Here is a 27,943-nt window from a genome sequence, read left to right on the forward strand (position 1 = left end):
AATTTTACTCTTCATTTGCACTAGGGAGTTTCACACTGCTTTTTCTCATTTTCTTATAGCATCTTGCACTTTTAATTTTTCCTTATTATCATCACTGTGACTTTCATACTCACTTGGTCTAAAAATATTACGCACGCTGAGAAATAGTATTGATCAAAAAAAAAGTGTTACTCTGTCCTCAGCATCTCATGGCTCAGATGGACAAATTCTCTTCTGTTGAGCATGGTGATTAAGCATAAATGTGATGAGATAGGGCAAATGTCTATCAGCATTCAGTAAAATTGAAAGGCCACATCTGTGAGTGAGAGAAAGTGGCAGTGATGAATGAGACCTGAGTGATGTGCACTGGTGATTGATGCAATTATATGGAAAAATGTTGGAGCCGTTGAAGCTGAATACACATGCAAGCCTGTGGCATGGCCTGGGCATGACTGAACTGAGAATGAGGAGACATCACAGGGGGACAGAAAGGGCAAGATAGTTCACCTAAATTACCATCATTTATTGCTCTGAGGGATCCTTGAACCCCTCCCAAGATCCTGCTCAGGTTTCCTCCATTGTCCACTAAACTCCTTTCTGGTTCTGATTAAATACATGCTACCCAGCATCATTCAGCCAGGTGGCTAGCAGACTTATGAGCTCTGCCAAGAATTTTACTTCTCCTGCAGCCCTAAAGATTGTGTCACTTGTTTCATTGTTTTGGGCTTTTACCATGAACCTGTTTGAGGAGCTGGGGATCCAGGAATGAACCCCAAAATCTTGGTGCCTGGACATGACTCTACAGTGGAGATGTCTGATGTAGAGTGTAACTTATTTTTGCTGAATTTCTGGAGTGGAACACAGCCCCCAGAGCATGTCTATTTCACTTTCTTTGGAAAATCCTTTCATTTTCTTTGAAAAAAATCCCTTCACCCATTAAATCATGGAGAATTCTGTGTCTAAAGTGCAATAGAAACATAAAGCAGCACTGCATTTCCTTAGGAAGGTGGGCCACGTGACTTTCAAGGATAGTTTGGTGCACCTCTTGTGGGAAATTCATGATCATTCTCCTTGTTATTCGGAGGTTTGTGTGGTCACTGAGGCAGTTTGGGAGAAGCATACATAAACTGCTGCATTGAGGAGCTTTGAGCTCTGTTCTCTGTCTTGCACACTTGGTATCTTTGCTGGGATGCGGTGACATTTGGCAGGCAGGCACATGGAACAACACTTCCCAGTTTTCCTGGATGCCTCACTTGTGCTGCTTCTCCTCCTCCTCTTGCTACTGCCTCCAAAGTATGCAAACCCTGTAAAACCTCTGGGCAACTCTTCACCTGTTTGACATCCCAGGAAAAATGGCCCAAGAAGGTAAATAACATGGCAAATCCTTTACCTCCTAGGACAGCTCTCCAGTTCTTTCCTGTTCACCTGCATCAAAAAAGAGGCACTTTTGTTATCCTTGGCCTCATTGATGCTGGTTATGCAGGCATATTGTTGCTTCAACTGTGATCTCTCTTACCCATTCAACTAATAATTTTAAATGTGTAACCCAGCTAATTGTCTTGCCTTGTCTCATTCTAAAACTTGTGATGTTACTCATGGAAATCAAGCATTTGGCTCTACTGTGGTGGCTACTGCTATTCCCCTTCGAGATGAATGCTGAAGCCTCTGTTTAACTACTGACAACCTTTTCTTTTCAGGATTGCTACACACTGGAGCTGATGGTTTTGTTTTACTGCACTCACCTGGAAATACTTTATTTCCCATTGTCAGTGCTATTCCCTCTCATCTCTTGAGGATGTACTGGAATTCCTATAGGCCTTGGAATTGATTTAATCAATACCATCTTACCACTTACCAAGGCTGACTTTTCCTTTTTGCTGTCCCCTGCTGTTCACTCTGCAAGACACAGGCCTGGGAATTTAGCTCAGTGGCATGAGTGCCTGTCTTACAAGCACACAGTCATGAGTTTGATCCCTGGGACCAAAAAAAAAAAAAAAAAAAAAAAACCCTCTGCAAGGGACTTTGGCTGTCTGTGTTGGTTCCATTTTATTGATATGCCCCATGATCACTTTTTGTCTCTATTTACCCTACTTCCCTTTTTTCTTCAAACTTTTTTGTTTAGCACCACTTTAAATAGTGCCCTCACTGTCTTTACTGATGGAACCTCCAATCATGAAGCTGTAACACATGTTTTTATAATAGTTGGAAACACCTGTGTTCACTACCACAAACCTCTTGTCGATGCAGTGAGCTCTCTGTGTTATCCTTGCTTTGCAAATTTTTTCATACCAAATCCTTAAGTTAGTTACTGCCTCTTTTTATGTACATAATGCTATCCACACTGATCTTCTGTTATCTCTCTTGTAGCAATGGACTCATTCTTAATGTCTCATTTTTGCATCTATGGGCTCCTCTTTGCCTTCCCCATGCCCCTCTCTTTCTTTGACATGTAGGTAGTCATTAAGGCCTACCTGTTGTTTGATATGATAATGCTATTACTTATTATCAAGCACTGAATATTATGTTACCTCTTTTTTGGGCAGGGACTTTTTGACACAGTGTCTCTATATGCAGTTCAGGCTGACCTTGAGTTTAATTTGTAGTCTATCCTCATATGATAACACTAAAGAAAGCCCCGCCTTTTTTCGCTAATCGGCTTGTTCCTTGCACAAACTGTTTCACATTCTACCTTCTGCAGCTTAAGCTTTTATTTCCACTGGTTTCCATTGTGCTGCCATGCCTCACCCTTTTCCCTGTGATGCTGTCAACTGTCATGGTCTCTGCTCCAATGACTCATGGTAACATGCTACACACAGGTTACTCCTTAAAACTTTTTCATTTCTTCAAGTTTTTGTTGATATATTTTCTGTTTTTATTTGTGCTTCAGCACTGCATGATGAATCTGCCCTGCATGTAATTCAACACCTCCTGGCTGCATTAGCTGTCAAGGGTGTATCTGCCTTTTTTAAACTGACAATGGTCCAGCCTACACCTCACAGCCTTTTGCTTTCTGTTGTTCCACATAACAAATTTGTTATGTAACTTGTATCCCCTGTAATCCCAGTGGCTACACTATCATTGAACAAGATCATTATTCACTCAAATCTCTTCTCTTGAAACAATTAAAGGAGAAAAATGCTCTTCCTGCATGGTTCACTATTCTGTCCATGGTGCTATTTGCTTTCAGTTACTTGTTTTTCCCTACAAGGCTTTCTTCTTCTCTGATTCAAATGCATTTTCATGAGGGTATACCTCTAACAAAGAATTTTATATTATATAAAACACCCCAAGAGCCACGTAGGCAGGGTCAGGTGCCACTACAGAACTGGGTAAGATGGGATGCTTCTATGTTATTGTCTTGTGTGGATTTCTCCTTGTTGTGTTTTCCCTGCATGGAATGAGTTCATACCACAGGCTACTCAACATAATTCCACCATTTCAGCTCTCTCTGAATCAAGCCTTGGATAGTTTTGTACCAGATCTTTGCTAGTTGGTGTATAACAAATCCAACTGGTTTATTTGTACTTGGAAATTCTAAATTTGTAAGAAAGTATTATAATTTGGCTTGATTAATGATATGCTCAAGTTTACTCTGATTTTATATTTGTCAGTCTGTCCACATATCAGTTGCCTGTTTGTCCAGTTGGCTTGTAAGAAGGTGCTGAAAGTTGCTGAGCTTGTGATTGTTCATACCTGTAAAGCAGAAAGCAAAACTGCCCATACAGGAGTGCTCAAGGTGCCCAGAACATCCTGGAAATGTCCTGAGGGCATGGAGTGCTGGAGGTAAACAGGTGTTCCAGCACTGGGAGCACGGATTTTAAGAAGTGAGCTAGTTTTCTTCTATTTTATTTCTTCTGTTTTTATCTAAGTTATCTTCTGTTTTTATCTCTCCTGTGGCAATGGACTCACACTTAGTGTCCTTTTTTCACATGTACAGATTCTTCTTTGACCTCATAATTCTGCTCTTTTTCCTTTACATATATGTAGTCATTTACACCTACCTGGCTTTTTACAAGATAATGCTATTTCTGATCAAGGATTGCATATACTCTACAGCCCCCACTCATTTTTTTGGCCTTTTTTAGGCAGGTTCTCCCTATGCAGTTCAGTCTGGCCTTGGACTTACTCTGTAGCCTACCCTCTTTTTGATAACCCTAAGCAAGGCCATGCCTTTTTCCAACAATAAGCTTGTTCCTTGCACAAATTGTTTCACATTCCACCTTCTGAAGCTAAAGCTTTTATTTCCACTGGTTTCCATTGTGCTGCCATGCCTCACCATTTTCCCTGTGCTGCTGTCAACTCTCATGGCCTCTGTTCCAATGACCTTTGGTAAGCATCCCACACACTGTTCCTTGATTTCTTTTTCATTTCTTCATGTTTCTGTTGATACAATTTCTGGTTTTATTTGGGCTTCACCACTGCATGGTGAATATGCCCGACATGTAGTTCAACATCTCCTGAGTATATTTGCAGTCATGGGTATATCTTCCTTCCTTAAAACTGACAATGGTCCAGCCTATACCTCACAGACTTTGGCTTAGTTTTGTTCCACATGGAATGTTTCTCATGTAACTTGTATCCCCTATAATGCCACTGGATAAGCAATCATTGAACAAGCTCATTATACTCTCACATAAGCTTACTGCCTCTAATATACTGTGTTCTTATCAATCTTTTCTTCTGGATTCCAACAGCTAAGGTTTAGAGACCAAAAATTAGAGACACAGATGGGCTAAATGGATAGCCACTATTTTGGCCCCAGCACTTAAAGCTTGCAGGAGACCCTAGATGTAAAAGAAATTCTGCTTGGCCTGCTTGCCCTATGAAAAGATACTCAGTGAGTACCTAGTATTCTGATCAGGAAGATGAAGAGACCACAGATAAAAGTGAACTTTCATGCAAGGTGTGCCTAAGGAGAGTCATGAGTCACCAGAAAAATCTCCTAAGCTTTCCCAGAAATCAATGTGGTTAAGCAATGGCCCTATCTCTTCCAGGTGGATGACACTGACAGAAGAGATATGAGGAGCTATGCATGGTTATAAGAGTGTTCTTGAGTAGACTTAACTGGCCTTGATAGGAAGTAATGAACCAATTGTCCTTAGTGCAGTCCTTATGTTAGCTTGGTCTTAAATCTTCTGCAGAAATGCCTGGCCTCTGGAGGTACAGTGCAATGTAAAATATTGTCTGTGGGTGAATCTCGGATCACCCACATCCTCTGACAATTTCTGGCTATGCTAGTAACTGACTACCATTATGAACATATGGATTGTGCAGTGGGGGGAGCTCTAACACAGCCTCTCCATTTATGCTGGTCACCCATCTGTGTATCAACCAAAGAAAAAGGAGGGATATGTTGGAGCCATTGAAGCTGAATACTCATGCAGGGCTGTGATGTGGCACAGGCATGATTGAACTGAGAATGAATAGATGCCTCAGGGGGCATGATAGGCCACAGCTGAGGCCACCTAAACACTTTCTGTGGGATAGTTCTCTATAGTTACCATCATCTGTTGCTCTGAGGGGGTCTTGAACCTCTCCCAAGATCCTTATCTGGTTTCCTCCATTGTCCACTCAACTCCTGCCAGCATGAGTTGGCCAGATGCCTAGCAGAGTGATGAGTTCTGTCAAGAATCTCTCTCCCCCTGCAGCCCTGAAGACCATGCTGTGTTTCTCATTTCTTAAAGCCTTTTTGGTACCCCTTTTTGGTGTCTTGGTGTCTAAGACCCCAACATGAAACATAAAATGTATCTGTTTTAAAGACTCAGCACTGAAATATGGTATTGTTGGATGATGACAGGACCAAGTATCAAACCTGTTTAAGACAATTTAAGTATACAGATGCTGTTCTACTCCACTGTATTTTTTTTGGTTCACCAATGCCAAATCCTCTTACATGACACAATTTTACTCAAGACATTTCCACTCCAATCAATGACCTACATATGAATTATTTTCTGTAGGACACACACATAAATATGCAGGTTTTATGATATGTCTCCAGTAAGTCATGCTGATGACAAAATTAACAATCCTGAGCCATTTCAGGCCTGAGAGGAGAAATAGAAAGCTAATCTGCCCTTCCTGGAGCTGGTGGAAGTCATGTGGGGAATAGTAGGGGAAACTATCCAATATGTCCATGTTGTGATTCTGTGGAAGCTATTCTGGTTCTCAGAAGAAAAGCGAGAAAATAACTTACACTTCCTGTGAGCTAACCACTGCATTGGCTGGGAGAGGAGCACCACAATCACCTCCTCCCACCACCAACCATCTGTCTGGCTTAGAGGACATGCTGAGTTAACAGCAATGGAGGTATAAAAACAACTTAATCCTTGTATTACTTGATTGACTTTGCAGCCTAAGGCTAGTATTCTTAAGCATGTATTTAAATTGGGAAATAATGGTAAAAGAAGTTGGAAAAACTTTGTAAGTATATGGAAATTAAATAGAACTCTCCTAAACAACCAGTGGGTGACAGGTGAAATAAAGGAAACCTAAAAATACCTACAACCTAACAAGAATATAGATGCAAAATCCTGTACCTTATGGGATTCAATGAAAGCAGTCCAAATAGGGAAATTTATAGTAGTCAAATCTCACATCAGGACATAGAAAGAACACAAATAAATAATGAAATGTTGCATCTCAATCTTCCAGAAGAAGAATGGCAACACAAACACAAATCCCATACAAGGGAGGAAATTATAAGACCAGGCAAGAAATTCATGCAAAGAAAAAATTCAAAGAATTAATGAATCAAAGAGGTGGTTCACTGAAAGAATAAACAAAATTGATAAACCCTTGGACAACCATATCATAAAAGAAAAAAATAAAGACTGAAAACCATGCATTGAGGAATCAGAAGAATAAAATAACTACAGATCCTGTGAAAATTCAGAAGAGCATCAATTTCTACTTGAAAAGCTTATACTTTCATAGGTTAGAAAATATAGAAATGCACTGATTCCTAGATACATATGAAATGCCAAATCTGATTCAAGAAGATATAAAAATTCTAGAAAACACATTATCAGTTAATGAGAATGAAGATCTAATTAAAAATGTATCAGCTGCTGGGCATGGTGGTGCATTGCTGTAATTCCAGAACTTGGGAGGCTGAGGTACAAGGATTGTTGTGAATTCGAGACTAAACAAGGCTACAAAGTGAGCTCAAGGCCAGCCTGGCCTGAATAATGAAAGCCTGTCTCAGGAGCACATTAAAAAAAAAAGAAAAACAATGACAACAGAAAAGCAAATGACCAACATAAAAAAAGTCTAGTTCCTGATGGATTTACTGCTGAATTCTACAATAAATGTAGAAAAAAATTTAAGGCCATTGCTGTTTAATGATTTTGAAAGAGAAGCTATTCTCCCTAACTCACTCCTGGAGGCAAGAATTACCCAGATACTAACACCAGAGAAAGACCCAACCAGAAAAGAAAACTATAGGACAGTTTTCCAAATGAACATAGATACAAAAATCCTTAACAAGATACTAGCAAAGTGAATGTAGCAAATCATGAAGATTTTAAAACCTGAACAACTTGGATTCATCCCAGGAAGGCAGGGATGTTTCAGCAAATGCAAATCAACAAATTTAAATGTCATATCAACACAGGCAAAAACAAAAGTCACATGGTGATCATCTCAATAATTGCACAATAAGTTTTTGATAAAGTCAAGCACTCATTTGTGATAAAAACTTTACAGTAAATAATCACAGATGACCTTTCCCTCGAGCTGATAAAATCAAACAATGACAGGGCTGGGGATTTAGTGCAGTGGCATAAGCAAATGCCTTGCAATTGTGTGGTCCTGAGTTCAATCACCAGCACCGATAAAAAAGAAAAAGACAAAAAAAATCAGACAATGACAAAGAAAATCCAACATCATACTAAATGGAGAATAACTGAAAACTTTCATTCTACAGTTGTGAAAAGGACACAGACGACTAGTATGACCACTCCTATTCAATACAGCTTGGGAAAAAATAGGCAGAACAATTAGACAAAGAGAGAAATAAGAATAAGTGTATAATAGAAAGTAGTTAAGCTATCATTATTCAGAGATGATATGATATTCTAAATAGAAGATTCAAAAAACTCCACCAAAACAGTCCTAGAATTAATAACCAAATTCAATAATGTAGCTGGAGACAAAGTTGACAATCAAAAATCAATAGCATTTCTGGGGCTGGGGATTTAGCTCAGCGGCATAAGCGCCTGACTTGCAAAAGCAGGCAGTCGTGAGTTCGATCCCTGGTACCGATAAAAAACGAAAAAAGACCCCCCAAAAAAAAGTAAAAAAAAAAAAAATCAATAGCATTTCTGTATACAATCAAAAAACTCACCAAGAGAGAAGTTACAGAACCCAGACTCTTTGCAAAAGCCAGCAAGAAAATGAAATACTTGGAAAGAACCTAACAAAGAAAGTAAAGGACTTACATATGGAAAATTATAGTACATTGGAAAAAGATATTGAAGAGATTATCAGAAAATAGAAAAATATCTCTTGCCCATTCTGTGCTTTGTTTTCACACCGTTAGTGATTTTTTTTGATGTACAAATATTTTTAATATGGTGGGGTCCCAGTGGTTGATTCTTTAAAATGTGTATTTTGTTCATGAAACCTCATTAGTGTTTCTGTTTTAACATTTAGATCTTTCATCTACCTGGACTTATATTTATTTCACGGTGATAGACATGTGTCCAGTTTAAGTCTTTAGTATGAGGAAAGTCATTTTCTTCAGCACAATTTATTGAAGAGCCTATCTCTCTTCCACTGAACCTATTTGGCTCTTTTGTTAAAGAGAAAGTAGCAGAATGTGTTTGTAGTTCTATTTGCATTTTCTAGTCTTTTTGGATGATTTTCAGGTCTGTTTTTCTGCCAGAACTATGCTGATTTTCTGACAGAATCTTTCTAGTAATATAGCAAGTCAGGAATTGTGATGCTTCCAGACTTGCCTTTGTGGCCCAACAATTACTTTGGCGATCTAGAGTATTTCTGTTTCCAAATGAATTTTAGAAATGTTTTCTCTACATTTGTGAGCTATCCTAATATTATTTTGTTGGGCAATGCATTACATCTATATGACAGTTTGCAGTAAGATGTTTTGAGATTTCTCCATATCCTTGAAAGTAGTTTTACTTGTCTCTTATACTCACCAGATGAAACCTAATAGGTAAGATCCTAACAGTTTCAAACTGTTGATTTCTTCTTCCCAAGGATATCCACAATAATATGATATTTTTTTCCATTTGTTTGAGGCAGGATTTCCCTATGCAGTTCAGGCTAACTGTGGACTCACTTTTTAGTCCAGTAAATTTAAACTGATTGTCCTACTTCAGTCTCTTAAGTCCTGGGATTACAGGTGTGCACCTAATGCTTGAAAGAATTACTGGTGTTATTTGAAACTTGAAGAAACAGTCATGAGATACACATGTATTCATTAACTGCCATTCCCTTTAAGGAAAAGTGTTTAACACATAACATCATTGGAGTGAGGGAATCACAAGATGTGTTTCTATCTGTTATGGGCCAGGGATGCCAGGCTAGACTAATGCAGAAACAGGAGATGTCACAGGTAGGAATATGAATCAAATGTGAGCATTAGTATTAAGAACTCAGAGAGTCTTGTATTTAAGGATGAGGAGGAAAAGACCAGTGGAAAGCAATGAGAGACCTGGTTAGCTTAGCTTATCCTGACTATAGGTCACGTTTTATTATAAGGATGAACATCACAAATTATGAAATAATTCAAACATTGTGTTTTTTACCCTTGAAAATATTGACGGACTTGGCACTGTAGCTCAGCTGTTTTGTAGCTTGGAACAAAAGATGCCATCTTACGCCCTACATCTGTAAGACCGGTGTCGCAAGGAAGACTCCAAGGGCCTCGCTCTCATGTAAGAACAAAGGGGTTTTTATTATTCCATGTACACGGGGTCCTCCAAACAGGTGGAAACGGAGAACCCTGAGTTGGGGCAGGGCTGGTGTTTTTAAGGGGGAAAAACTGCAATGTAAGCATTTATTACAGAAGCCAATCATTACAGTTAGTGCAGAGCGGTGGGCATCTTATCTATCTGCTATTGGTCAGTTCATAAGGGGTGACCAGCAGATCAGAGTTAATTAACTATCTTTGTTCTGCACAGCTTGTCTTTAAGACACCTGGTTTCTGTAGACTTGAGTCTGACATATTTTACAACCCTGATTAGCATAATGGCAGGCTCTATCTCTGAGTTCCCTGGCACAGCACATCCCCAGCATATCACAGCCACAGAGGTTGTTTTTATTTCTGCAGGGCTGAGTTAGGACTGAGTCACGAGGCCCAGTGCTGTTTCTAGCTGAGAAACAGCATCTTGTTTTTAACCTTTAAATTTCTGGTTCTACACATCTCTCTTGTGATCTGTATTTGACCCAGAAAAATTAAAAATCACTCATGATGTAAGTTCCATGAGAAAAGCAAAAGGAGCTGTACTCAAAGAAAAAAAGTAACCTGCTAAAAAAAGAAGCAGGATACAGGTGTCAAATAAAAATTCATTTAAGATTCTAGCTAAATTGTTTCCAAACAAGATGTCTTTTGTGATTCTCTCTTTTAAAAATGCTTAACTTTCCAGTTCAGGGCCACTTGTTTTGATTCTGAAATGGGGAGGGGTGTCTGTATACAAGTGGTTCAGTTATTTAAATTTCAAATTTATACTTTGGATGCTTGAATTCCTATCCTACTGTTCACAAACTAACCTCAAGATGCAGAAAGATTTACTGACACAAGCAAACATCTGGATTAAATGTCAGTGCCCCTGAAATGAAAGAATAATAGTGAAAAGGAGGGAAGAAAATGACAAGCACCATGTGTTATGATGCCCAATCTTTTCCACAGCATTAAAGAGGCTGAAACAGGAGAATGGCCATGTATTCAAGGACAATCTAACCTACACAGTGAGAGTGAAAGGCCAGCCAGTACTACAAGGTTAGACTATGTCTTTAAAAACAAAAATAAATATGAAAAATGTAAAAAACCAAGGGAGAGAGAAAGACTATCAAAGGAAAACAAAAACAATAGATCTGAATGAAAGCTGACCTAAATTGGCAATTATGGAATGATATTGCAGAGGAAAGCTGGCCATGTAGTGGCATTTGGGCAGCAGAGAGAAATATAGAGTTAGAAATTGTGCCTATAGTGCTACAGCACAACAGTGACCTCCTTCCTCCAATAAATCTGCAATTTGCTAGAAAGAAGAGGTCCAAAAGCTCATGGAAATCTTAAACTCAGAGCGAGCAAGTAGCTTCTCACAAAGGCTTTGGAACATGGCCTTTAGCAGATATTTCATATTCAAATTGAAATAGGACAAATATAATCCTGCCCTGTTTGATGTCAAGTGCACCAAGTTGGTTGACTCACAAAATTGAGGAATGAAGTTACAAAACAAAAGAAGTTCAGAAAGTTTTCTGTGAAAAAATAGAGAATAGCCCTGGATTTTCAGGAATGTTCTTCGGTGTTTAAGGCACAGACCTATTGTCAGGGGTCATTTATACAGGAAAGTCACAATGTGGGTACAGTGTGGGTCTCAAACTACAATCAACCTAAAAACTTGTAGTGGCTTAACTAATATTATTGAACCTTGGAAGAAGTCAACCAGAAAAATTATGTTGAAAGAGCCAAGGGATTTTGTGGGAACAATAGTCCAGTTGTTCTGGTCATTGAGTATGGTAATTGATGCTTATCTGGACTTCCTGGAGGAGGTGGTGGTAACTGTAGTACATTTCAAGCTATTGTTTTTCTCTTCAGGAGGCATGTAGACATGGTCACTGCATCTTCACTTTCTGGCTTTCTTCAGTTGTGCCTCTAGCAGGGATTGTTGTGTTTAGGTTTTTATACTGACTCCTTTGAGGTTTAATTTCCTCTCTGAATATATATCAATTCCTCTCTACTTTGGCCTCCTCTAGTAAAATAACAATACTATTTCAATGGATAAAGTAATGTTTATACATTAAATAAAATATTATTTAATGGGGACCTGGGATTTAGCTCAGCAGGCAAAAGCACTTGCCTGAGAAGTGCTAGGTTGTGAGTTTGATCCCCGGTACCTAAAATGAAAGTGTTTTAAACTGCAATGAAAGAAAATAATTTCATTGAAGATGTAGATTAACAAGATTTTTAATTAAATATGTCAATGGCAAATTAAACATTGGTAACAGTCCTATTTAGAATCTAAAGATGTTGGGCTGTGTGTTGAGCTCAGTGGTCAAAGAACCTGCCTGGCAAGCACAAGGTCAGGAGTTCAATCCCTGGTACCAAAGAAAAATCTACAGTTGTCAACCCTGTAGTGCTATGAGCACAACTATTGAAATTGATAGTTGTTCATTAAAAAGCTCAATGTTTCTTTTGTTGTCTATGAAGTACCTACAAGTAACATGGTAACTACAATGAATAATACACTGTGCACTATAGCATTGCTATTTGCTGAGAGCTGCTTTTATTTTTCCCCACATAGTTGAAAGATGAAAATGATTGGTGATGATAGATAGAGAAACTGTGATAATAATTTTTCAATTTTATTGGATATTTCACTACATCCATTAAGTACATTTTATTTGCTACAATTATGCTAAGTGAAATAAATACATAATTCTTTATGTTACAGGCATCTGTGTTAGTTAGAAATATAGGCAGTCAGATAGTGATATAATGGAATGAAACTCCTGACCTTCTGTGTCTGGTAGGAGTTTGTGTTCTATAAAGTAGAAGAATGAATTTTAGGAACAATGGAGGTGAAGAGCAGAATATAACTACTGAGAGAAAAAAGTGAATCATTTTTGTTCTAGATAGCATATTATAGCAGTGGGAAGCAGGCCAGGGGCCATTTACCCTGAGGTCACTTACCTCTCCCTTAGGCAACTTACCTGTGACATGCAAAGAGTCCCTATCAGCTACTGGCACATCAGCAATGCCACCTTTAAGCACCACTGCAGTCAAAAAGTAGATATGAGCCCCCTCAGTATCTATCCAGCAGAAAAAGGCAGGCGTCTAGTGGTCACGTGGTACTCTCCACCTTCTTAGAATAAAGGCCAATTTTAATTTATATTCTCTCTTTTACCACAGTGAAAACACTATCAGAAAGCTTCTGTCTGAGAGAACAGGAGGGGTCATAAGTGGGTTGTCAAGGACTCTGTATCTTCTAGGGACTTTATAGAATAAAATCATGGGGTGAGATGGGTTTAAGGTGGGGAAAATTAGGAACTCACAAGGCAGATGAGCATAACTTTGGACAGAACTATGTTTAGCCAATATAATTAATAGTTCAGGCAAAATCATTTACACTGCAGACAAATGGGGAAGCGAGGTCATAGAAAGCAGGCATTTTACAGAGCAGTAACTCTCCTCTATGGGATTGGGAGGGTGACTCCTGACTTCAGCAGGATGACAGGGAACTATTTAGAAAATCAATTCTTAGGATATAGATGAATTTGCTTGGTATTTTCTCTTGAGGCATGTCCCGTAACAGGAGGTATCTGTCTCCCATAGCTGCAAGGTATCTGGGCTTCTGAGCTGGTTACTTCTAGGACATGATCCTGTCTCCCTGGCTATATATTTCTAACTAACTAAGCTGCCTGTAACAACAGGGATTGCCCCTCAAAGGAGCCAGAAAATAAGTTCAGATTGCTTGCAGGATTGCAAGAGACAATCACCTCCTGCTGTGGGCCAAATCTCAAAACAAAAGGTAAATTAAATACAACCAAGTGCTAAGGACCCACAGTCTAAATAGTTCTCTGATCACCCTGAGGAACTCAAGAGCCCCCATCCCAACTCTCTACAAGAAGAGTCACTGCTCTTAAACATGCCCACTTACTATGACTTGCTCTCCCATTTGCTCCCAATTTAATTTTACCTGAGCAATTAACCTTATTGGTTGACCACATTTCTACTCCACCTTATGCTTAACTTTCAGATTCCCATTTTACCCTCCCCTGGGCCATCTAACCTCATGATTTAACTCTATACAAGTTCCTCAAAAAGACAGTCTTTGGCAACCCACTCAGACCCTTCCTGTCTCCCAGACTGAAGCTTTCCTTCTCCCAATAAATATATTCCACTGTTAAACTCCATCATTCCTAAAATTCATTCTTCAATTTTAGAGAACACAAACTCATACTGGATATATAGTAGGTAAGGAGTTTTATTCCCCTATACCATTAACATGAGCCAAATTAACATGACTATACTTTTATAATGTCTGAAATTTATTCCTTTTCCTGCAGTTTCAAGTGATTAATACAACTCACCATGATTATAGTCCTGGCAACATCTAAAATTGTATACAACAGTCATTATAAGTGTAAAATATTTGCTTTGATTGTATTATTTAGCAAGACATAGACTTTGCCATGGCACTAGGTTATATCTTACCAAAGAAAAGGTTCACCTATAATTGTTCAGAAAAATTTCTACACTATCGGCTGCTTGAACAATTTTTAATTAGATAAACTGTGTATTTTTTCAGTTTCTAGAAGGCTTCTATTATATTACTGAAAGCTCTCTGTAGGCCTCTAGGACCTTGGCTATAATTTGATGCATAATTCTGTTTTGAAACTTGTATGAAGATTTATTTTTATCTTAGGAGTAAACTCACTGCATTGACACTGATAGAGTGAAGCAAAATCCCACTGCATTAATTTCCATGGGATACTCATGGCATAAAGCATGTGAATTACTGAGGAGGTAAATTAGCTTCATACATGGACCCAAATCAGTACTGTTATGATTTTGTGGCCCAATAGAGAAGCACAAAAGATGAAAAATATTTCCAAAAGATGAGAAGTATAAAATGAAAAGAGGTCTTTATTCTGAGAACATGGAGAGAGATGACTGGCACCGCCCCATCTGGAGTCCAGTGATCTCTCTGGCAGACAGGTGGGTTGGGGGTATGTAAGTAGACTCGGTTTGGGGTGGAACCTAAGGAGGGCATTGGGGATGCACAGGCAGCCCATTGGTCTTAGGTTTGGCACCATAAGTATGTTTCCAGGGGCAGGAAGATGGCATCACAGGTAAATTCCTAGGGGCAGGGGAGATAGGGTCTTCCTGCTTTCAGTTGAGGCTTTTCTGGCTACAGACCTGTCTGGGCCAAAACCCTTTCACAGAATATATGAAAAAGTAGCAGTGTCCTTTCTATTTAAAGAATGTGGAGAGGAGCCTAAAGCCACCAAGGTTTGCCTTTTTTTCTGACTGATTATGGAATTATAGGGTATATATGAAATTTGGTGGTGCTGGCAATGACACTGATATCATGTAAGGAGCTGATTGGAATTTTTTTTGGCCCCTTGGAAAGGAATGAGGAAGTTGTATTCAGGGAAAAAAGAGGAAGTAGCCATATAGGTAAGCATCCCTGATTTGAACTTTCACCCTGATGAACTACCTCCATGATGTCCTGTAATTTATTCTAGAGCAAAACTCTTTAAAGTACATCCTTTAAGTTTAAATTAAGAAATGAAAATGAAGAATTTTTGCTATGCGTCTTCTCCCATGGTTAGTGGTAAACAATTCACAAGGAAAGTATCCAGTCATTTCCTTAAGGCATTGTAGGTAGCATAAACAAAATACAGATCAGTTCACTTTCAGAAAACAGAAGCAGCACTAAAAGGCAGGGGTAAAGCCCTTCAATACAAATGTCCCTTAAGAGGTGAGATCAACATTTAGGATTACAATCATCTACTGATTTCTCTGACTTCAAGAAAGAGAAAAATTTACACTGTTATTGCTATAGGTTAATGAAACTCCAGGTCTACTATGTCTGTTTTGAGTTTGTGTTCTCTGAAGTCAAAAAATGAATTTTAGAAAAAATAGAAGTCAAGATAATATAATTATTGGGAGAAACAAAGCTGTGAGAGAGAGAGAGAGCAAATGTGTCCTGACTGGGTTGGCAAAGATTGTCTTTTCCAAGGACTTTTACAGAGTAAAATCGGGTGGTGAGTTGGGTGGAAGGTTGGGAAAACTGGGAACTTGCAATGCAGAAGGGAATAAGATGGGACAGAGCTATGGTAGCCAATAAGATTAATAGTTCAGGTAAAGTTGATTAAATTGGGAACAAAGAGGGAAGGGAGTCACACAGAAAGCAGGCATTCTTAGTCATCAGTGAATCTTCCCTTAGGGTTTTGGGAGGGTGTCTCCTTATTCATCAGGATGATAGGAACTATTTAGAATGTCAATCTTTAGGATAATGATACTGAAAGGTTTGGCCCAGACAGGACACTGTAGCCAGGAAAGCCACAACTGGAAGCAGGAAGCCCCATCTTGCCCTGCCCCTAGGAAGTTACCTGTGACGCCATCTTCCCGCCCCTGGGAATTTACATATGGCGCCAAACCTAGGACCAATGGGCTACCTGTGTATTCCTAATGCCCGCCTTAGGTTCCACCCCAAACCGAGGTTATTTACAGGCCCCCACGCCGCGTGTCCGCCGGAGAGATTGCCGGACGCCAGCGGTGGGGTTGCCGGTCATCTCTCTCCGTGTTCTCAGAATAAAGGCCGCTTTTTATTTTATATTTCTCATCTTTTGTTAATATTTTTCATCTTTTGGAAATAACTCTATCATTTGGTGCCGTGACTCGATCGGCAGGCAACTGACTCTTGGGCCACATACCCAGAGTTTCCTCGCCGATAACCAGATAACATCCTGGATTAATCCCGAGCTTTTTCCTCTCCCGAGACGTTCCTGTCGCCAGCCGCCTGCACTCCGCATCGGCCAGACTGATTTCAGGTGAGCACTCCCCGGGGAACTTTTCGCACTGGGCAGCCCCAGTGGAATGTTCTCCCCGTCTGCGTGGGTCTGTGCATTTTCACGTCCTTAGGACCGCCCAGGGCAGGGTTCTTTCTGGGCAAACCTGCGCCCACAAAATCTCTCACGTTCTTTGGGTTCGGATAGCGCAAAGCAGAGATTTTTGGGACCGCCCACACTGAAAGAATGCCTCACTTCCCTTAAAGCCTTGCGCTTTCACGGGCAAAACTGTTACTGACCCCACGTAGACTCCATTCGTAAATCTCTCAGTGACGACTGGAGTTTACGGTTTGGAACCGTAGCCGCCGCGTGGTACCACAAATAAGTGACGACTTTTTTCTGGCCCTCCGGTTTTTTTTTCTTGCCTGAATCAGTCATGGGGAACGTATTTTCTAACTCCCAAAAGACGCCTTTACGATGCCTAATTTCCAATTTACGTACTCTAAAAATTAAAGGTACCATAAAAACTAAACAACTAACTTTTTACTGCCAGGAGGTCTGGCCAACCTACCCGCTTATCGGCAAGCCTTGGCCTCGGCAAGGAACATTTGACCCCTGCATTCTCAGGAACTTGTATGATTTTTGTCAAGCTGGCAACAAGTTATTGGAACTCCCTTATGTCCAAGCCTTTCTTATTCTGAGAACACGCCCATCTCTCATTAAGTCTTGTGCTCCCGCTGAGATACTTTTAGCTAAGTCTACTGCGCCACAAACTTTTCCGTCCTGCCCTCCAGTGTTTTTCCGGCCGCCGCCTGCCTACCACCAAACTCGTTCCCTGCTGTTACCTCCCGCCGGACCGCTCTCTCCTCCCCCTGTGCCTGATTCTCTCAGCAGCTGTAATCCCTCTCCATTGCAGATACCTCCCACTGTACGATCGTCTCCCTCTCCGCCTTCCAGGACCCATAATTCTCCCAGCAGCTCTAATCCCTCTGTGTCGCAGTTATCTCCCGATGTTCCATCCTCTCCCCCGCCTTCTCCTGGGACCCATAACTCTCCCAGCGGCTCTGATCCCTCTGTTAGTGCTTCCTCACAGTCTCCGACTTCTCCTGAGAATTCTGTATCCCCTACAGCATTCTCACCACCCGCCCACCATACTAGGTCTCGGTCGCTATGTCCTTCCAGCAGGTCGCGTGATTGTTCCAGCTTGCGCGGGGAACAGTCGCCATGTTGCAACCCTCTGCCACGTGGCATGGCGCCGCCATGTTCCGGAGGGCCACATGGCGACAGGGCGCCGCCATGTTTCGGGTCACGCGACAGGGCGCCGCCATGTTCCCAGGCGCCGCCATGTTTCGGGTTACGTGACAGGGTGCCGCCATGTTTCCAGGACCCTTACTGTCAACAGGCGTCTCCTTGTGGCTCCTCTTGTGAACTACAACAGCCGCCCTGTTGCAGTGCACATGACGCTTCATTGTGCTGCCGACAGCAGTCCTCTAGCTACAAGGCACACAGTGAGATGCCATCTGCTCGTGTTTCCCAGGGTGACCGGCAGCAGCTCTGTAGCCGCTCTACAGATGATTGCTCACATGCGCCTATCGGAAGGATGGCTGCTCAAAAGCCCTCTGTTCCAGAACCTCCTCAGGCTCTGCTACCGCTTCGGGAGCAAGTTGGCCCCAAGGAGCTTGTTAACATCCATGTGCCTTTTTACCTTTCTGATCTATCCCAGATTGTCCATAAATTAGGTAGCTTTTCTGTTGACCCACAGAACGATATCAGGCAATTTAAATTTATTACTAATTGTTATGATTTACATTTTAAGGACGTTTATAATGACTCTGGGCCTATAGCTGTGCCAGAGCAGGACAAGCATACTAACTATAACAAACTTTTAAAACAGGTCCAGGAAGCTAATCAAAACCCAGCTGTGTTCCTAAATTGGCTTTCTAATCCTCGCGCCCTGCAAGCAGTTCCAGTTTCGCGCGCTGTGTCGGGCCGCCTCCCAGCCCCTCCCCCATGCGCCGTCCCAGCCCCTCCCTCCCCCATGCGTCGTCGCCGCCGCTGCCACCTTACACGTTTCCGGGGGCAGTCCGAGCCCGCCCCTGCGCGCCACATCCCAGCGCTTGCCCCACCCACTGGGCGTGCTCTGCCGGAGTGCCGCGAAACAGCAGCTCAGCGGCTCTGCTCAAGCATGCTTTTTTTTACAATTTGGCTCCGCTCAAAAGATGCTTTTTTATTACAATTCTCAAACCATTTAATCAAGGTTATTGGCCACCTGATAATTTTACCAGCTTTGTTTATCAATCAAAGCCTTCATCAATCTTCTGTTTAACAACTAAGGTTATAAATTCCTTTTTGCTGGGAACCACTAGCTCTATTTCAAGACAAGGGTTTTCTTCTAAGTTATATTTTATTTGTATTGGTTCATACTACTGCAAATAACAACTTTAAAAGTAAATTAGATCAGTTTTGACAGATTTATTCATAAGATTGCTAAACCTTTACTGCAAAATGTTTCCATTAAAGCCTTGTTTGGCAGACTAAAGCTTTTTTGTTAATTCTACGTGTCACCCTATAAAAAAAACAATGTGCCATCCAGATAAAGCCTGCTCTCTGATCTAAAATGCCAATATTAAATTCCTGCATACTTACTTAATTCTACTATAGTCCAAATCCCAAACAAAAAGGCAAAACTTGACCTTCAAACCTTAGAGAGATCTTAATATGGTTTTTCATAATTTTAACACTTGTGACACTTGGAGTTCTGAGACAGGTAAACCTACACAAGGTGGAGCTGCCTGCCCCCTCCATGGACCACGCTCAAATGCAGCAGAAGATACTGGGCAAGAAAATGCCCCATCCTGGCATTCTTTGAGATCTTACTCCAGGGCTACTGGACTGTCCTAGCCACCAGAGAGTGGGTAAGTCATCCTAGCCCTCACAGGAAATGTCGACACTGCCAGATTCGTCACCGACAGAAAATTGCTGCTGGAGGCTGAGGGGGTTCAGGGGAACAACAGCCCCCTTTAAGGTGTCCGTCTCGGATTCCAAGTCGCACTAAAGTCTCAGGTAAGACATTCTCTATATTTGTGGACATAGACGCCATATATACAGAGTTCTTCCTGAGTATTCAGGCTGCTATATTAAGTCCTCAATCTCTATGATGGGGTATTGATGGTCAACCTATGCCATTTACAAACAGGGCCTATTTTGTGCAGGTCCCAGTCCTAAATCTTAAAATGCCTTTTATACAGGCTGACTTGGACACACTGAGGCCTCAACAGCTTCCACCTGTTGTCGCTGGTGGACCCTTCCTCAGTGATATAGACCACCCCCTTCCTATTTTATTCACCAATTTCTCAGGTAACCCTGGTCAAGACTCACAGATACATTTTGTCTTCTCATTTGTTTATACTTTTTCAGGAGACATAAAAGCCTTTCTCATACTTGCTAAAGTTCTGTTACAGCAAATCATTCCAAGGACAACAACCAGGTTACAGAGACCCATGCCTAAATCAAAGTTGCTAGACTGCCATTCTGATTTCACATCACTCAGGCTAAGAGGTGCCCTTCCAGCCCTAAATCGGATCATTCTGAGTGGTCACCTCATCTTCTGTCGCCTACCCAATCTCCGTTTCACGAAGGCCTCGCAGCCACAGTTAACAGGCTAAGTCATGTTTTGTTATCCACTTTGGTTCCTAGTTTCTTACATTCTATTAATGGTCATTTTTACAGCAGAACTCTTTAGCAGTATTGCCTACAGACTCCAACATCATGCATACCAGAGACAAGCCTCACCAACCTACCGTCTTAACTTTTATGCTTTCAGATGGGGGAGTAATTACCTCTCATAACTCCACTCCTCCTAACCCCATGTTTAATTTTCAGAATTCTGCCTCACCGTGGAAATGTTTCTACCTCAACATGGTCCTGATAGAATGATATGTCTAAATCAAAGGCACCTTTCCTTCTACCTCACCTGGGTCCTTAAATATGACAGTGCCATGTCTCCTCATAACATCTTGTCTGTTTGTTTTTCCAGTCTGACATACGTGCATTCACCAGTGAAGCTGTCCTGGCCAAAACACCTGGCACCAGCGTCTACCTGGGCATCAACCTTCATCCCGTCGACTCCCTTAGGCTCCAGTACAGCGCCCTTTGCCAGCAGGAAGTAGTTAAAGAGAGAAATCTTCGCCCCTTTTCATAATAACCATAAGACGGGATATGAAAGGTTTGGCCCAGACAGGACACTGTAGCCAGGAAAGCCACAACTGGAAGCAGGAAGCCCCATCTTGCCCTGCCCCTAGGAAGTTACCTGTGACGCCATCTTCCCGCCCCTGGGAATTTACATATGGCGCCAAACCTAGGACCAATGGGCTACCTGTGTATTCCTAATGCCCGCCTTAGGTTCCACCCCAAACCGAGGTTATTTACAGGCCCCCACGCCGCGTGTCCGCCGGAGAGATTGCCGGACGCCAGCGGTGGGGTTGCCGGTCATCTCTCTCCGTGTTCTCAGAATAAAGGCCGCTTTTTATTTTATATTTCTCATCTTTTGTTAATATTTTTCATCTTTTGGAAATAACTCTATCAGATACATTTCTTTGAATGGTGACTCCCAACTTCCTCAGAGTGCTAGGGAACTACTCAGAATATCAGTCCTTAGGATATGAATGAATTTTTTGATCTTCCATAACAGGAGTCGTCCATCTTTTCCATAGTTGCAATGTATCAGGGTTTCTGCATGGGCTCCTCAGAGGAACTAGCCCTGTCTCATTGCTAATCATAATTAACCAACTCAGCTCCACATAACAGTAGTTTTAGGAATATTGAATGCAGATGTCTAGTGCTCTGGGTGAATGATCCGGGATAACAGTGTGCAATATATATACCAGTGTTGCCCCCCGATTCACATGTTTTGAAATTTAGTTTTAGTTCATTTTTTCTTTTTATCCTTGAAATGAAATGGATTTGGAAATGAAAAGCTGAGGTAAGGTAATTTGTTACACATATTCCTCTGTGTAGCTGAGATCAATACTGTTGAAGACAACCAGCTACAGATGTCTCTGACTACTGTCTATCATTTGGGATCCTCTCTTGCTGGAAGGAGTTCCTTTCCCTGTTTATTTTTGACTCAGAAGGAGGGCAGTAGAGCAGCAGTCAATCAGTGATGAAGAGGCGGGCTATATGAAATGTCCAATCAGGCGAGTTATGGCAGGAGGTCTCTTGGGTCTTTTCCTGTGTGTAGACATTGTTTACCTGTTTGGAATACAAAACTGGGAGTAGAATGCTTGCTGGATCTCATTTACTGGTTTCGAAGTCCTGTGGCCTGATCAGCAAAGAACCTGGGAGACCCTCTAGCTACGGAATGGTGAGGCTTTGGATGGGAGCACAAAAATAGGGTGGAATTGGGAGAAATCGGTTACAAGTGGTTAGAAGCTGTTCTGGTGTCTGTAGATTCAGGTATTTAGTTAGCTTCAGCTCCTGAGGTCTTCAAGCATTGGCCTTGGGTCATCCACTTTCCCTTTTTTCTCCTGCTGAGAGCAAGGATGATTCTGTGTCCCCAGAACCCTGAATTAACCTACGACAGCAACAGACTGGAGGATCATCTTTGAAATTTTCTACTGCCCTGGCACCTCCACCATAGGGAGCAGAGGAAGGAGCTTGGGAAGCCCCTGACTGTGATGCATTTTGTAGCTGGAGCAGCAGTACTGAGCTTGGTCTCTGCTCTCATTCCAGGGATCAGCAATCTTGATGTTCTAAAGTTTATAAATGTTTGTAATGCAGGGCCTCATATCCACAATGGCACTTCTTAACCTTGTACTTTTTTGTATTTATAGGGATTGCCTAAATTTATCATATGTTCTCGCATTTCCAACCTCATGACAGGTGTTGGCAAAATCATGAGAATTCAGAGATGTGTAGTGATGTGCTTCAGTGGAGGAACACTTTCCAAACACGGGGTGAACTCCTGTGTACTATAAATAACAGTGCAAAGAATTTCTGAACATACTTTATGTGACACATGTGCTCATAGACTATGTTTGTGAGAACAGCCATAGAGGTTTGAATTTTGAGAAAAATGAAGCAGATATAAAAGTGTCATCAAGGGCAGGGTAAAGTGTGCTCACTAAGGACAAATTCCAGAAAGGGCTGCCTGTTAAATTCTCACTGAAAAATGCCTAAATGTAGTCATTTGCATGAACATATACAAGTGATATCCTTCTGAATGGAAAGGAATTTGGGTGTTATCTCTGAATTAAGAGCTGATTTAATAGCTTGGTTGATCATATACATTGTTTAAATATGGAAATGCTCTGCAATGGACTTTACTAAGTCATGTAAAAGAGATGCCCTAAATTGAAATTGTGCAGGGATATCAATAGTTTAGGCATGAAGGGTTTTCTGCTTAGGGTGGATCAGACAAGCATGGAAAGGATGTGGAAGTGACTGGCAGGACACAGTGTGCAAATAGCAGGATGTACAACAGAGAGGGTCTTCACTGAAAGTCAGGTAGTTCTTAGGATAAGCATGAAGTTAAAGTTGGCTTTTGATATCTTCCTTGAGGTGAATAACAATCTGGTAACAATCAGTATTCCACATCCCTGTCAACCCATGAATTCTGTGTTCTTCACTGGAGATCTAGTTTTGATTATCTCAAATTATGACCCAGGATCATGAAGGTGAAATTTGAATTCCCAGGATCGAACTCATGATCTCAAGCTTGCCAGTTAGGCTTTCACATTGCTGAGCTAAATACCCAGCTCTGAAAGTGCTTTCTGTATATTATGGATGATATCAACCTTGTTCCTCAGAAAATGTTGAATATTGTGGAATTTTTCTATATTGTATGGGTATAATTTTTTGAAGTAAACCAAAGGTGTCTTATGCAGTCACTTTTCAAGTTTCACATTGTCTGTGGGGTGTCAGGGTTTCTCTATTTCAGACAGCTCTGTAACATAGGCTAGCCCCAAACTCAAGGCAGTTCTCCTGGATCAGCCGCCCAAGATATATTTCTTATATCTGAATGGAAAGTGATCACTTGTTGACACTGAGCTATAATTTGAAGCTTGCACCTGGTTTCGTTGTTTATAAGTTTTTTACATATAGCAGTTTTCCATGAACATTTGAGTTATTATTTATGTACCATATTTGATGTTATTTATGTTTTGTTCTGTGAAACCAAATTCAAATATCAAAATGATGCTTAAGTATATTAAGAACAAAGGACTCAGTGGCCTAATTGAGATTTGAAGAGATATCATTGGTAGTACATCAAAGTGATTGATGAGATATTTGTTTGCCTCTGTGCTTTATGGATGCTGGTCTTGCAGGCTCTCACTATGAGCTCTGCATTAGAGATAGTGCACAGGGACTCTTGCAGTGACTCAGCATAAGAATCAGTGCTGCTATTTGGCTGTTACATTAGCTGTGAGTTGCAATATAACATCAAATTTGCTGTCTCAAAAAATGTGTATATACAAAAAATTAATCCCCAAGATATGGAACTAAGATTTGAAGAAATCAGTCTGTTTTGTTTAGTTTTATTTGTTTAATTTAGTTTTGTTTTCTCTATGTACATCCGGTAGATTTGAACCCCTTATGGAGCGCAGAATTGCCCTAACCTCAAAGCAGCACTCCTGTGTCAGCCTCTTGAGTGCTGGGATTATAGATATGTGTGTTTTTACCCTAGAAAGTATTGAGGCTTGTAACTTAAATGTGTTGTAGCTTGGCATGATAGATGCCATCTTGAGCTTTGCATTTAACTAGTGCCCTGTATTTCACCGAGAAAAATGGAAAATCACTCAGGGTAGAAATCCCAGGAGAAAAGCAAAATGAGCTGTACCCAAAGAAAAAAATCAACCTGCTCAACAAAAGAAGCAGAATACAGTTGTCATCCAAAAATTATTATAAGATTCTAGCTAAATGATTTCCAACAGATCTTTTTGTGATTCTATCTTTTAAAATATCTGTAACTTTCCAATTCAAAGCCTGTTGTTTAGATCTTGAAATGGAGGTGGGGCTCTGTGTACAAGTGGTCCTGAGACCAGATAATAAAATCCCACATTTCTCAATAGGGTTGCTTGGCTTCCTATATTGTTGTTCACAAACTCAAGTCAAGCTGCAGAAACCTTTACTGACACAAGCAAACACCAGGGTTAAATGACAGTGCCACTGAAATGAAAGAATAATTGTGAAAAGGAGAGGAGAAAAAAGACAAACACCATGTGCTATAATGCCCACCTCTTTCCCCAAGCAACGAAGAAGCTGAAACAGTAGAATGGCCATGTATTCAAGGACAGCCTAACCTACATAGTGAGTGTAAGGCTGGCTGGAACTCCAAAGTGAGATTAGGTCTTTAAATCAAAAAACTAAAATGAAAAAAATAAACAACCAAGGAGACAGAAAGACTATTAAAAAAAAACAATAATAGAGCTGAGTGAATGTTGACTTATGCAAAATGGGAATTATTGAATGATGATGCAGAGGAAAGAAATCCATGTAGTGGAATCCAGGAGACAGTGACAAACACAGATTTAGGAATGGCACATATTGTGCTACAGCACAACAGTGACCTCCTTCCTCCAATACGTTTGCAGTTCACTAGACTGAGGACTTCTAAAAGCTCATGGAAATGTTAAGCTCATGGCAAACAAGGAGCTTGAAATCCAGGCTTTGGAACATGGCCTTTAGCAGACATTTCATATTTAAATTGAAATAAGAGAAATATAATTCTGCCTTGTTTGATGTCAAATGCACAAAGTTTAATGGCTCACAACATTGAGAAAGAAAGTCACAAACCAAAAGAAGTTCAAAAATTTTCTTAGAAAAAAAGAGAGAAGAATAGCCCTGAATTTTCAGGAGTGCTCTTCCGTGTTTTGGCCACAGACCTATTATCAGAGTCATTTATACAGGAAAGTCCCAATGTGGGTACAGTGTGGGTCTCAGACTACAATCAACCTACAAGCTTATAGCTGCTTCACTAATATTATTCATCAGGGGGACAAGTCAGGCAGAAAAGGTATTTGGAAAGAGCCAAGGCATTTTGTGGGAACAATAGTCCAGTTGTTCTGGTCATTGAGTATGGTAATTGATGCCTATCAGGACTTCCTGGAGGAGGTGGTGGTAACTGTAGTAAATTTCAAGCTGTTGTTTTTCTCTTCAGGAGCATGTAGACATGGTCACTGCATCTTCATCTTCAGTTCTGGCTTTCTTCAGCTGTGCCTGTAGCAGTGATTGTTGTATTTAGTTTTTTCCATTGACTCTTTAAGGTTCCAGTTTCTTTCTGATTGGATATCAATTTCTGTCTACATGGACATCCTTTGCTAAAATAACAATAGTATTTGAATGAATAAAGTGATGTTTATACATTTAAAAATATTCCTTAATACAGGCCAGGGATTTAGCTCAGCAGTCAGAAATACTTGCCTGGAAAGTGCTAGGTTGTAACTTTGATCCCCGGTACCTATAAACAAAAGTAATTTAAACTGCAAGGAAAGAAAATAATTTCATTTGTGAAAATGTAAATTTATAAAATTTATAACTAAATATGTCAATGGCAAATTAAACATTGTTATTGCTAGAGTTATTTCCAAAAGATGAAAAATATTAACAAAAGATGAGAAATATAAAATAAAAAGCGGCCTTTATTCTGAGAACACGGAGAGAGATGACTGGCACACCCACCGCTGGCGTCTGGCGATCTCTCCAGCAGACACGTGGCATGGGGGCCTGTAAATACCCTTGGTTTGGGGTGGAACCTAAGGCGGGCATTAGGGATATACAGGTAGCCCATTGGTCCCAGGTTTGGCGCCATATGTAAATTCCAAGGGCGGCAAGATGGCATCACAGGTAACTTCCTAGGGGTAGGGGAGATGGGGCTTCCTGCTTCCGGTTGTGGTTTCCTGGCTACAGTGTCCTATCTGGGCCAAAACCCTTTCATATCCCGTCTTATGATTATTATTATGAAAAGGGGCAAAGATTTCTCTCTTTAACTACTTCCTGCTGGCAAAGGGTGCTGTACTGGAGCCTAGGGGAGTCAACGGGATGAAGGTTGATGTCCAGGTAGATGCTGGTGCCAAGTGTTTTGGCCAGGACAACTTCACTTTTGAATGCACGTATGTCAGACTGGAAAAACAAAGAGACAAGATGTTATGAGGAGACATGGCACTGTCATATTTAAGGACCCAGGTGAGGTAGAGGGAAAGGTGCCTTTGATTTAGACATATCATTCTATCAGGACCATGTTGAGGTAGAAACATTTCCACAGTAAGGCAGAATTCTGAAAATTAAACGTGGGGTTAGTCATATTTAGTATCTAAATTTGTTGGAGCTATGGATTGAGTTCAGTGATACAAGGAGCTGAATGGAGAGCACAAGGTCATGAGTTCAATCCCTCATACAAAAAAAAAATTCACAGTTGTCAACGATGCAGTGCTATGAGCACATTTATTGAAACTGATACTTGTTAATTAATAGGCTCAATGTTTCTTTTGTGGTCTGTGAAATACCTGCAGATAACGTGACAATTACAGTGAATGATGTACTGTCCCCTATAGGTTGCTATTTTCTGAGTTGTTTTTATTTTTTGTTTTCCCATATATTTGAAAGTTGAAAATGTTGGCTGATGCTAGCTAGAAAAACTGTGATAATCATTTTTTCAATTTAATGATATATTTCCCTATATCCATTAAGAACATTTTATTTGCTGCAATTGCTCCAAGTCAAATTGATAAACAGTTCTTAAAGTTACAGGCAGCTGAGTTAGTTAGAAATACAGGCAGCCATCCCTTGATAAAGTGGAATGAAATTCCACACCTTCTATGTCTGGTATGAGTTTGTGTTCTCCAAAGTGCAAGAAAGCATTTTAGGAACAACAGAGTTGAAGAGCAAAATATATTTACTGAGAGAAAGAAAGTGAAAATATTTGGCTCTAAATAGGACATTTTGGAAGAGGGAAGTGGAACCAGGGGACTTTTACCTTGAAGTCACTTTCCTCTCCCCTATTCAAAGTATCTGTGGCCAGAAAAGAATCTTAATCAGCTACTTGCATATCAGCAATGCCACCTTTAAGCACCACCCAAGTCAAAAACTATATGTATGCCACCCACACTTTTCCAGAAGAAAAAGCCAGACCCCCAATGGTCATGGGGTTCTCTCCATGTTCTAAGAATAAAGGCCACTTTGACTTTATAGTCTCTTCTTTACTACACCAAAAATCATTTCAGAAAGCTTCTGTTTGAGAGAAACAGGGTGGGTTCTGAGC

Source organism: Cavia porcellus, unplaced genomic scaffold (genome assembly GCF_034190915.1).
Source record: "Cavia porcellus strain 051 isolate PalLab524CR breed Dunkin Hartley unplaced genomic scaffold, mCavPor4.1 scaffold_42, whole genome shotgun sequence".
Classification (NCBI taxonomy): domain Eukaryota; kingdom Metazoa; phylum Chordata; class Mammalia; order Rodentia; family Caviidae; genus Cavia; species Cavia porcellus.